The sequence below is a fragment of the Oncorhynchus gorbuscha genome, linkage group LG26 (assembly GCF_021184085.1).
Source record: "Oncorhynchus gorbuscha isolate QuinsamMale2020 ecotype Even-year linkage group LG26, OgorEven_v1.0, whole genome shotgun sequence".
Taxonomy (NCBI): domain Eukaryota; kingdom Metazoa; phylum Chordata; class Actinopteri; order Salmoniformes; family Salmonidae; genus Oncorhynchus; species Oncorhynchus gorbuscha.
The window spans coordinates 17064423-17075804 of NC_060198.1; positions in this window are offsets into that span (position 1 = coordinate 17064423).

Here is an 11382-nt window from a genome sequence, read left to right on the forward strand (position 1 = left end):
TGTAATCCAAGATGGCTTAGCAGTAAGACGTGTTGTCTTCTTTGTATATATTGCAATATTTTTCAATCTCTTTTTCCATTTTTAAATAAAATATACCTTCCGGCAACCCGCCTCACCCAGAATGATACAGATCTGTTATTTTTTAGACCTTATAGTTAGAACCTCCATTTGCAGCTAGCCATCAGAAGCTAACCAGATAGCTTCTGATGGCTAGCTGCTGATGGAGCTTCTAACTATAAGGTCTAAAAAATAGCAGATCCGTTAGCTACTAGCTATTTAGGCATTGTTAGCCACTGCTAGCGGTCTTTACCTTTTTAGCTCAGACACCAGCCGCTTTTAGTCTGGATAATACCTGCCAGTCTGCACAGCGCAATATCAACCCTGAGCATATCGGACTGTTTTTCTCCACTACATCACCGTATTCCTGCCGTAAGCTCTGGACCATTACACCAGATAATCACAGCTAACTAACTGCTACCAAGCTAGCCTTGAGCCAGGCCCATCTCCCGGCCTGCTCAGTGGACCCTATGATCACACAGCTACACAGCTGATGCCTCCCAGACTCTTCACTAAGATGACTAGAAGCCACTACATCACCGGATTCCTGCCGTAAGCTATGGACCTTTGCACCGGATTGGCCATAGTGGCTAACGCCCTTGTCCCGAAGCTAGCACCAGTTAGCCTCAAGCCAGGTGCATCTCCCGGCTAGCAAACAAAATTACTTCAGTTACAATACCTCTTGCCAATTGGCCTGGACCCTTTGTCGACACGGAGCCCTGCCTATCCATCATGACTGGTCTGTCGAAGTAATTCCGTCCGATGTGCCCTCAACCAGCCTTTGACAGACGTCGGTGACACCCTTGTCCCGAAGCTAGCACCAGTTAGCCTCGAGCCAGGCGCATCTCCCGGCTAGCGTAGTAATGACTACCTAACGGCTTCCCTGGTTCATATATTGCTGTTCACTGGACCTTATGATCACTTGGGTACATAGCTGATGCCTGCTGGACTGTTCATTAATCACGGTACTCCATTTTGTTTATTTTGTTTATCTGTCGGCTTCAGCATCGAACTCAGGCCCTGTGTGTAGTTAACTGACCCTCTCTGCCCATTCATCGCCATTTTACCAGTTGTTGTCTTAGCTAGCTCTCCCAATCAACACCTGCGATTGCTTTATGCCTCGCTTTATGTCTCTCTCTAATGTCAATGTGCCTTGTGTTCTGTTGTTTAGGGTAGTTATCATTGTTTTATTTTACTGCGGAGCCCCTAGCCCCACTCAGGCTCAGACAGCTCTCTTGTCCCACCTCCCACACATGAGATGACCTCACCTAGCATAACTAGTGCCTCCAGAGATGCAACCTCTCATCGTCACTCAATACCTAGGTTTATCTCTACTGTGCCCGTACCCTACCATACCCGTGTCTGTACATTATGCCTTGAATCCCTCCTACCACACCCATAAATCTGCTCCTTTTATTCTCTGTTCCCAACGCACTATTCGACCATTTCTGATAGCCTTATCCTACTCCTCTGTTCCTCTGGTGATGTATAGGTTAACCCAAGCCCTGTGTGTCCCCAGGCTCTCTCATTTGTTGACTTCTGTAACCATAAAAGCCTTGGTATCATGAATGTTAACATCAGAAGCCTCCTCCCTAAGTTTGTTTTACTCACGGCTTTAGCACACTCCGCCAACCTTGCTGTCTTTCCCGTGTCTGAATCCTGGCTTTGGAAGGCCACCAAATATTCTGATATTTCCATCCCTATCTACAACATTTTCCGTCAAGATAGAACTGCAAAGTTATATCATACTTTCCAGGTCCATGCCCAAAGAGTTCGAGCTTCTAATTTTACAAGTTATTATATCCAGAAATAAGTCTCTCACTTGCTGCCTGTTACAGACCCCCCTCAGCTCCCAGCTGTGCCCTGGACACCATATGTGAATTGATTGCCCCCCATCGATCTTCAGAGTTCGTTCTGTTAGGTGACATAAACTGGGATATGCTTAACACCCCGACCGTCCTACAATCCAAGCTAGATGCCCCCAATCTCACACAAATTATCAAGGAACCCACAAGGTACAACTCTAAATCCGTAAACATGGGCACCCTCATAGATATTATCCTGACCAACTTTCCCTTCAAATACCCCTCTGCTGTTTTCAATCAGGATCTCAGCGATCACTGCCTCGTTGTCTGCATCCGTTAACGGTCCGCAAGTCAAACGACCACCCCTCATCACTGTCGAACGCTCCCTAGAACACTTCTGCGAGCAGGCCTTTCTAATCGACCTGGCCCTGGTATCCTGGAAGGATATTGACCTCATCCCGTCAGTAGAGGATGCCTGGTTGGTCTTTAAAAGGAATTTACTCACCACCTTAAACAAGCATGTCCCTTTCAAAAAATGAAGAACTAAGAACAGATATAGCCCTTTGTTCACTCCAGACCTGACTGCCCTCGACCAGCACAAAAACATCCTGTGCGTACTGCACTAGCATCGAATAGTCCCCACGATATGCAACTTTTCAGAGAAGTCAGGAACCAATACACACAGTCAGATAGGAAAGCAAAGGCAAGCTTTTTCAAACAGAAATTTGCATCCTGTAGCTCTAACTCCAAACAGTTTTGGGACACTGTGAAGTCCATGGAGAATAAGAGCACCTCCTCCCAGCTGCCCACTGCACTGAGGCTAGGAAACACTTTCACCACCGATAAATCCACGGTAATCGAGAATTTCAACAAGCATTTCATTACGGCTGGCCATGCTTTCCTCCTGGCTACCCCAACCCTGGCCAACAGCTCCGCATCGCCTGCAGTTACTTGCCCAAGCCTTCCCTGTCATGTTTTGTCATTGATTATCATGTCTTGTCCCTGTGCTTCCCCTTCTATTCGTTTCCCTCTGCTGGTCTTATTAGGTTCTTTCCCTCTTTCTATCCCTCTCTCTCCCCCTCCCTCTCACTCTCTCACTCTCTCTTCTCTCTATCGTTCCGTTCCTGCTTCCAGCTGTTCCTATTCCCCTAATCAATCATTTAGTCTTCCCACACCTGTTCCCGATCCTTTTCCCTGATTAGAGTCCCTATTTCTCTCCTTGTTTTCCGTTCCTGCCCTGTCGGATCCTTGTCTATATTCACCGTGCTGTGTCTATGTTTTGCCCTGTCGTGTCGTGTTTCCCTCAGATGCTGCGTGGTGAGCAGGTGTCTGAGTCTGCTAGGTTCAAGTGCCTTCCCGAGGCAACCTACAGTTCTTGATCAAGTCTCCAGTCTGTTCTCGTCTTTACGAGTAGTATTATGCCTTTTGTTTTGTTAAGTATCTTACTGGATTAAAAACTCTGTTTTCGCCAAGTCGCTTTTGGGTCCTCATTCACCTGCATAACAGAAGGATCCGACCAAGGAATGGACCCAGCGACTACAGATGCTCGTAACACTGCCGTCGAGATCCAAGGAGCCATGCTCGGCAGACACGAGCAGGAATTTGTCTGCTGCTCGCCATGCCGTGGAGAACCTGGCCGCTCAGGTTTCCGACCTCTCTGGACAGTTCCAGAGTCTTCGTCTCGTGCCACCTGTTACTTCCTGGCCTGCCGAGCCTCCGGAACCTAGGGTTAATAACCCACCTTGCTACTCCGGGCAGCCCACGGAGTGCCGCTCCTTTCTCACCCAGTGTGATATTGTGTTCTCTCTCCAACCCAACACATACTCTAGCGAGAGAGCTCGGGTTGCTTACGTCATTTCACTCCTTACTGGCCGGGCTCGAGAGTGGGGCACAGCTATCTGGGAGGCAAGGGCTGATTGTTCTAACAATTACCAGAACTTTAAAGAGGAGATGATTCGGGTTTTTGACCGTTCAGTTTTTGGTGGGGAGGCTTCTAGGGCCCTGGCTTCCCTATGCCAAGGTGATCGATCCATAACGGATTACTCTATAGAGTTTCGCACTCTTGCTGCCTCTAGTGACTGGAAAGAGCCGGCGCTGCTCGCTCGTTTTCTGGAGGGACTCCACGCAGTGGTCAAAGATGAGATTCTCTCTCGGGAGGTTCCTTCCAGTGTGGACTCTTTGATTGCTCTCGCCATCCGCATAGAACGACGGGTAGATCTTCGTCACCAAGCTCGTGGAAGAGAGCTCGCGTCAACGGTGTTTCCCTGCTCCGCATCGCAACCATCTCCCTCCTCTGGCTCAGAGACTGAGCCCATGCAGCTGGGAGGTATTCGCATCTCGACCAAGGAGAGGGAACGGAGGATCACCAACCGCCTGTGCCTCTATTGCGGATTTGATGGACATTTTGTCAATTCATGTCCAGTAAAAGGCCAGAGCTCATCAGTAAGCGGAGGGCTACTGGTGAGCGCTACTACTCAGGTCTCTTCATCTAGATCCTGTACTACTATGTCGGTCCATCTACGCTGGACCGGTTCGGGTGCTACATGCAGTGCCTTGATTGACTCTGGGGCTGAGGGTTGTTTCATGGACGAAGCATGGGCTCGGAAACATGACATTCCTTTCAGACAGTTAGACAAGCCTACGCCCATGTTTGCCTTAGATGGTAGTCATCTTCCCAGTATCAGATTTGAGACACTACCTTTAACTCTCACTGTATCTGGTAACCACAGTGAGACTATTTCTTTTTTGATTTTTCGTTCACCTTTTACACCTGTTGTTTTGGGTCATCCCTGGCTAGTATGTCATAATCCTTCTATTAATTGGTCTAGTAATTCTATCCTATCCTGGAACGTTTCTTGTCATGTGAAGTGTTTAATGTCTGCCATCCCTCCCATTTCTTCTGTCCCCACTTCTCAGGAGGAACCTGGCGATTTGACAGGAGTGCCGGAGGAATATCATGATCTGCGCACGGTCTTCAGTCGGTCCCGAGCCAACTCCCTTCCTCCTCACCGGTCGTATGATTGTAGTATTGATCTCCTTCCGGGGACCACTCCTCCTCGGGGTAGACTATACTCTCTGTCGGCTCCCGAACGTAAGGCTCTCGAGGATTATTTATCTGTGTCTCTTGACGCCGGTACCATAGTGCCTTCTTCCTCTCCGGCCGGGGCGGGGTTCTTTTTGTTAAGAAGAAGGACGGTACTCTGCGCCCCTGCGTGGATTATCGAGGGCTGAATGACATAACGGTTAAGAATCGTTATCCGCTTCCCCTTATGTCATCAGCCTTCGAGATTCTGCAGGGAGCCAGGTGCTTTACTAAGTTGGACCTTCGTAACGCTTACCATCTCGTGCGCATCAGAGAGGGGGACGAGTGGAAAACGGCGTTTAACACTCCGTTAGGGCATTTTGAGTACCGGGTTCTGCCGTTTGGTCTCGCCAATGCGCCAGCTGTTTTTCAGGCATTAGTTAATGATGTTCTGAGAGACATGCTGAACATCTTTGTTTTTGTCTATCTTGACGATATCCTGATTTTTTCACCGTCACTCGAGATTCATGTTCAGCACGTTCGACGTGTTCTACAGCGCCTTTTAGAGAATTGTCTCTACGTAAAGTCTGAGAAGTGCTCTTTTCATGTCTCCTCCGTTACTTTTCTCGGTTCCGTTATTTCCGCTGAAGGCATTCAGATGGATTCCGCTAAGGTCCAAGCTGTCAGTGATTGGCCCGTTCCAAGGTCACGTGTCGAGTTGCAGCGCTTTTTAGGTTTCGCTAATTTCTATCGGCGTTTCATTCGTAATTTCGGTCAAGTTGCTGCCCCTCTCACAGCTCTTACTTCTGTCAAGACGTGTTTTAAGTGGTCCGGTTCCGCCCAGGGAGCTTTTGATCTTCTAAAAGAACGTTTTACGTCCGCTCCTATCCTCGTTACTCCTGACGTCACTAGACAATTCATTGTCGAGGTTGACGCTTCAGAGGTAGGCGTGGGAGCCATTCTATCCCAGCGCTTCCAGTCTGACGATAAGGTTCATCCTTGCGCTTATTTTTCTCATCGCCTGTCGCCATCTGAGCGCAACTATGATGTGGGTAACCGTGAACTGCTCGCCATCCGCTTAGCCCTAGGCGAATGGCGACAGTGGTTGGAGGGGGCGACCGTTCCTTTTGTCGTTTGGACAGACCATAAGAACCTTGAGTACATCCGTTCTGCCAAACGACTTAATGCCCGTCAAGCTCGTTGGGCGTTGTTTTTCGCTCGTTTCGAGTTTGTGATTTCTTACCGTCCGGGTAGCAAAAACACCAAGCCTGATGCCTTATCCCGTCTGTTTAGTTCTTCTGTGGCTTCTACTGATCCCGAGGGGATTCTTCCTTATGGGCGTGTTGTCGGGTTAACAGTCTGGGGAATTGAAAGACAGGTTAAGCAAGCACTCACGCACACTGCGTCGCCGCGCGCTTGTCCTAGTAACCTCCTTTTCGTTCCTGTTTCCACTCGTCTGGCTGTTCTTCAGTGGGCTCACTCTGCCAAGTTAGCTGGTCATCCCGGTGTTCGAGGCACTCTTGCGTCTATTCGCCAGCGCTTTTGGTGGCCGACTCAGGAGCGTGACACGCGCCGTTTCGTGGCTGCTTGTTCGGACTGCGCGCAGACTAAGTCGGGTAACTCTCCTCCTGCCGGTCGTCTCAGACCGCTCCCCATTCCTTCTCGACCATGGTCTCACATCGCCCTAGACTTCATTACCGGTCTGCCTTTGTCTGCGGGAAAGACTGTGATTCTTACGGTTGTCGATAGGTTCTCTAAGGCGGCACATTTCATTCCCCTCGCTAAACTTCCTTCCGCTAAGGAGACGGCACAAATCATCATCGAGAATGTGTTCAGAATTCATGGCCTCCCGTTAGACGCCGTTTCAGACAGAGGCCCGCAATTCACGTCACAGTTTTGGAGGGAGTTCTGTCGTTTGATTGGTGCGTCCGTCAGTCTCTCTTCCGGGTTTCATCCCCAGTCTAACGGTCAAGCAGAGAGGGCCAATCAGACGATTGGTCGCATACTACGCAGCCTTTCTTTCAGAAACCCTGCGTCTTGGGCAGAACAGCTCCCCTGGGCAGAATACGCTCACAACTCGCTTCCTTCGTCTCCGTTTCAGAGTAGTCTGGGTTACCAGCCTCCTCTGTTCTCATCCCAGCTTGCCGAGTCCAGCGTTCCCTCCGCTCAAGCGTTTGTCCAACGTTGTGAGCGCACCTGGAGGAGGGTGTGGTCTGCACTTTGCCGTTACAGGGCACAGACTGTGAGAGCCGCCAATAAACGCAGGATTAAGAGTCCAAGGTATTGTTGCGGCCAGAGAGTGTGGCTTTCCACTCGCAACCTTCCTCTTACGACAGCTTCTCGTAAGTTGACTCCGCGGTTCATTGGTCCGTTCCGTGTCTCCCAGGTCGTCAATCCTGTCGCTGTGCGACTGCTTCTTCCGCGACATCTTCGTCGCGTCCATCCTGTCTTCCATGTCTCCTGTGTCAAGCCCTTTCTTCGCACCCCCGTTCGTCTTCCCTCCCCCTCCCGTCCTTGTCGAGAGCGCACCTATTTACAAGGTACGTAAGATCATGGACATGCGTTCTCGGGGACGGGGTCACCAATACTTAGTGGATTGGGAGGGTTACGGTCCTGAGGAGAGGAGTTGGGTTCCGTCTCGGGACGTGCTGGACCGTTCGCTTATTGATGATTTCCTCCGTTGCCGCCAGGGTTCCTCCTCGAGTGCGCCAGGAGGCGCTCGGTGAGTGGGGGGGTACTGTCATGTTTTGTCATTGATTATCATGTCTTGTCCCTGTGCTTCCCCTTCTATTCGTTTCCCTCTCCTGGTCTTATTAGGTTCTTTCCCTCTTTCTATCCCTCTCTCTCCCCCTCCCTCTCACTCTCTCGCTCTCTCTTCTCTCTATCGTTCCGTTCCTGCTTCCAGCTGTTCCTATTCCCCTAATCAATCATTTAGTCTTCCCACACCTGTTCCCGATCCTTTTCCCTGATTAGAGTCCCTATTTCTCTCCTTGTTTTCCGTTCCTGCCCTGTCGGATCCTTGTCTATATTCACCGTGCTGTGTCTATGTTTTGCCCTGTCGTGTCGTGTTTCCCTCAGATGCTGCGTGGTGAGCAGGTGTCTGAGTCTGCTAGGTTCAAGTGCCTTCCCGAGGCAACCTACAGTTCTTGATCAAGTCTCCAGTCTGTTCTCGTCTTTACGAGTAGTATTATGCCTTTTGTTTTGTTAAGTATCTTACTGGATTAAAAACTCGCTTTTGGGTCCTCATTCACCTGCATAACATTCCCAGCTTCTCCTTCACCCAAATCCAGATAGCTGATGTTCTGAAAGAGCTGCAAAACCTGGACCCGTACAAATAAGCTGGGCTTGACAAACTGGACCCTCTTTCTAAAATTAGCCACGGCCAATGTTGCAATCTCTATTACTAGTCTGTTCAACCTCTCTTTCGTATCGTCCGAGATTCCTAAAGATTGGAAAGCTTCTGCGGTCATCCCCCTCTTCAAAGGGGGTGACACTCTAGACCCAAACTGTTACAGACCTATATCCATCCTGTCCTGCCTTTCTAAAGTCTCGAAAGCCAAGTTAACAAACAGATCACTGACCTTTTCTAATCCCACCGTACCTTCACCTCAGTGCAATCCAGTTTCCAAGCTGGTCATGGGTGCACCTCATCCACGCGCATGGTATTAAACGATATCATAACCGCCATCGATAAAAGACAGTACTGTGCAGCCGTCTTCATCGATCTGGCCAAGACCTTCGACTCTTGTCAATCACCGTATTCTTATCGGCAGACTCAACAGCCTTGGTTTCTCAAATGACTGACTCACCTGGTTCACCAACTACTTCTCAGATAGAGGACAGTGTGTCAAATCAGAGGGCCTGTTGTCCACACCTTTGGCAGTCTCTATGGGGGTACCACAGGGTTAAATTCTCGGGCCGACTTTTTCTCTGTATATATCAACGATGTCGCTCTTGCTGCGGGTGTTTCCTTGATCCACCTCTACGCAGTTGACACCATTCTGTATACTTCTGGCCCTTCTTTGGACACTGTGTTAACTTATGGCTGCAGGTGCAGTATTGAGTAGCTTGGATGAAAAGGTGCCCATTGTAAAGGCCAGCTCCTCAGTCTCAGTTGCTAACAAATGCATATTATTAGTAATATTGGATAGGAAACACTCTGAAGTTTCTAAAACTGTTTGGATTATGTCTGTGAGTATAACAGAACTCATATTGCAGGCAAAAACCTGAGAAATTCCACTTCCTGTTTGGATTTTTTTCTGGGGGTGGCAGATTTTCAACCTAGCTCTCATTGAAATTACAGCTAGATATGGATGAGTTTTCACTTCCTACGCCTTCCACTAGATGTCAACAGTCAATAGAACTTTGTCTGATGACTAATGTGAAGGGGGGTCGAATGAAACAGGAAATAGTCACCACTGCCACGAGTTGACCATGCTTTCACTATACACGTTCACAAGGGAAGGACCTGTGTTCCACCGGTCATTTGAAGTCATTCTAATTCTCTGGATGGAACGTTATTCAAGATGTATGTAAACAACATTCTAAAGATTGATTCAGTACATTGTTTGACATGTTTCTACTTACTGTTACGGAACTTTTGGACATTTCGTCACGTTATAGTGGACGCGCTTGGTGACTTTGGAATCGTTTACCAAACGCGCTAACCAAAGTAGCTAATTGGACATAAATAACGGACATTATTGAACAAATCAAGCATTTATTGTGGACCTGGGATTCCTAGGACTGCATTCTGATGAAGTTCATCAAAGGTAAGGAAACATTTATCATGTATTTTCTGGTTTCTGTTCACTCCAACATGGAGGCTAATTTTTCTATTGTTCTGAGCGCCGTCTCAGATTATTGCATGAGTTTCTTTTTCCGTAAAGTTTTAAAAAAAATCTGACACAGCGGTTGCATTAAGGAGAGGTATTTCTATAATTCCATGTGTATAACTTGTTTTATCATCTACATTTATGATGAGTATTTCTGTTGAAACGATCTGGCTATGCAAAATCACTGGATGTTTTTGGAACTAGTGAATGGAATGCTCCAATATAAACTCAGATTTTCTGATATAAATATGATCTTTATCAAACAAAACATGCATGTATTGTGTAACATGAAGTCCTATGAGTGTCATCACTCATACAAATACCTAGGTGTCTGGTTAGATTGTAAACTCTCCTTCCAGACTCATATTAAGCATCTCCAATCCAAAATTAAGTCTAGAATCGGCTTCCTATTTCACAACAAAGCCTCCTTCACTCATGCTGCAAAACATACCCTCGTAAAACTGACTTTCCTACCGATCCTTGACTTCGGCGATGTCATTTACAAAATAGCCTCCAACTCTCTACTCAGCAAACTGGATGCAGTCTATCACAGTGCCATCTGTTTTATCACCAAAGCCCCATATACCACCCACCACTGCGACCTGTGTGCTCTCATCGGCTGGCCCTCGCTACATATTCGTCACCAAACCCACTGGCTCCAGGTCATCTAAAAGTCTTTGCTATGTAAAGCTCCGCCTTAACTCAGCTCACTGGTCACCATAGCAACACCCACCCATAGCACACGCTCCAGCAGGTATATCTCACTGGTCATCCCCAAAGCCAACACCTCTTTGGCCGCCTTTCCTTCCAGTTCTCTGCTGCCAAGGACTGGAACGAATGGCAAAAAAATCGCTGAAGTTGGAGACTTTTATCTCCCTCACTAGCTTTAAGCATCAGCTATCTGAGCAGTTTACCGCTCGCTTCAGCTGTACACAGCCCATCTGTAAATAGCCCATCCAACTACCTACCTCATCCCCATTTTTAAACTTTCTTTTGCACACCGGTACTTCTACTTGCACATCATCATCTGCACATCTATCACTCCAGTTAATTTCCAAATTTGCAATTACTTTGCTACTATGGCCTATTTATTGCCGTGGCTCCTTACTCCATTTGCACACACTGTATATAGATTTTTCTACTGTTTTATTGACTTCTTTTATCCCATGTGTAACTTTGTTTTTTTGTCACACTGCTTTTCTTTATCTTGGCCAGGTCGCAGTTGTAAATTAGAACTTGTTCTCAACTGGCCATCTAATTAAGTAAAGGTGGTAAAAATGTCATTAAAAATACATTATCATTATCATGTGAGATGGTAGCGTCCCACCTCGCCAACAGCCAGTGAGAGTGCACGGCGCCAAATTCAAAACAACAAAAATCTCATAATTAAAATTCCTCAAGCATACAAGTATTTTACACAATTTTAAAGATACATTTCTCGTTAATCCAGCCACAGTGTCTGATTTTAAAAAGGCTTTACAGCGAAGGCACCACAAACGATTGTTAGGTCACCACCAAGTACAGAAAAACACAGCCATTTTTCCAGCCAAAAAGAGGAGTCACAAAAAGCACAAATAGAGATAAAATTCATCTCTAACCTTCGATGATCTTCATCAGATGACCCTCATAGGACTTCATGTTACACAATACATGTATGTTTTGT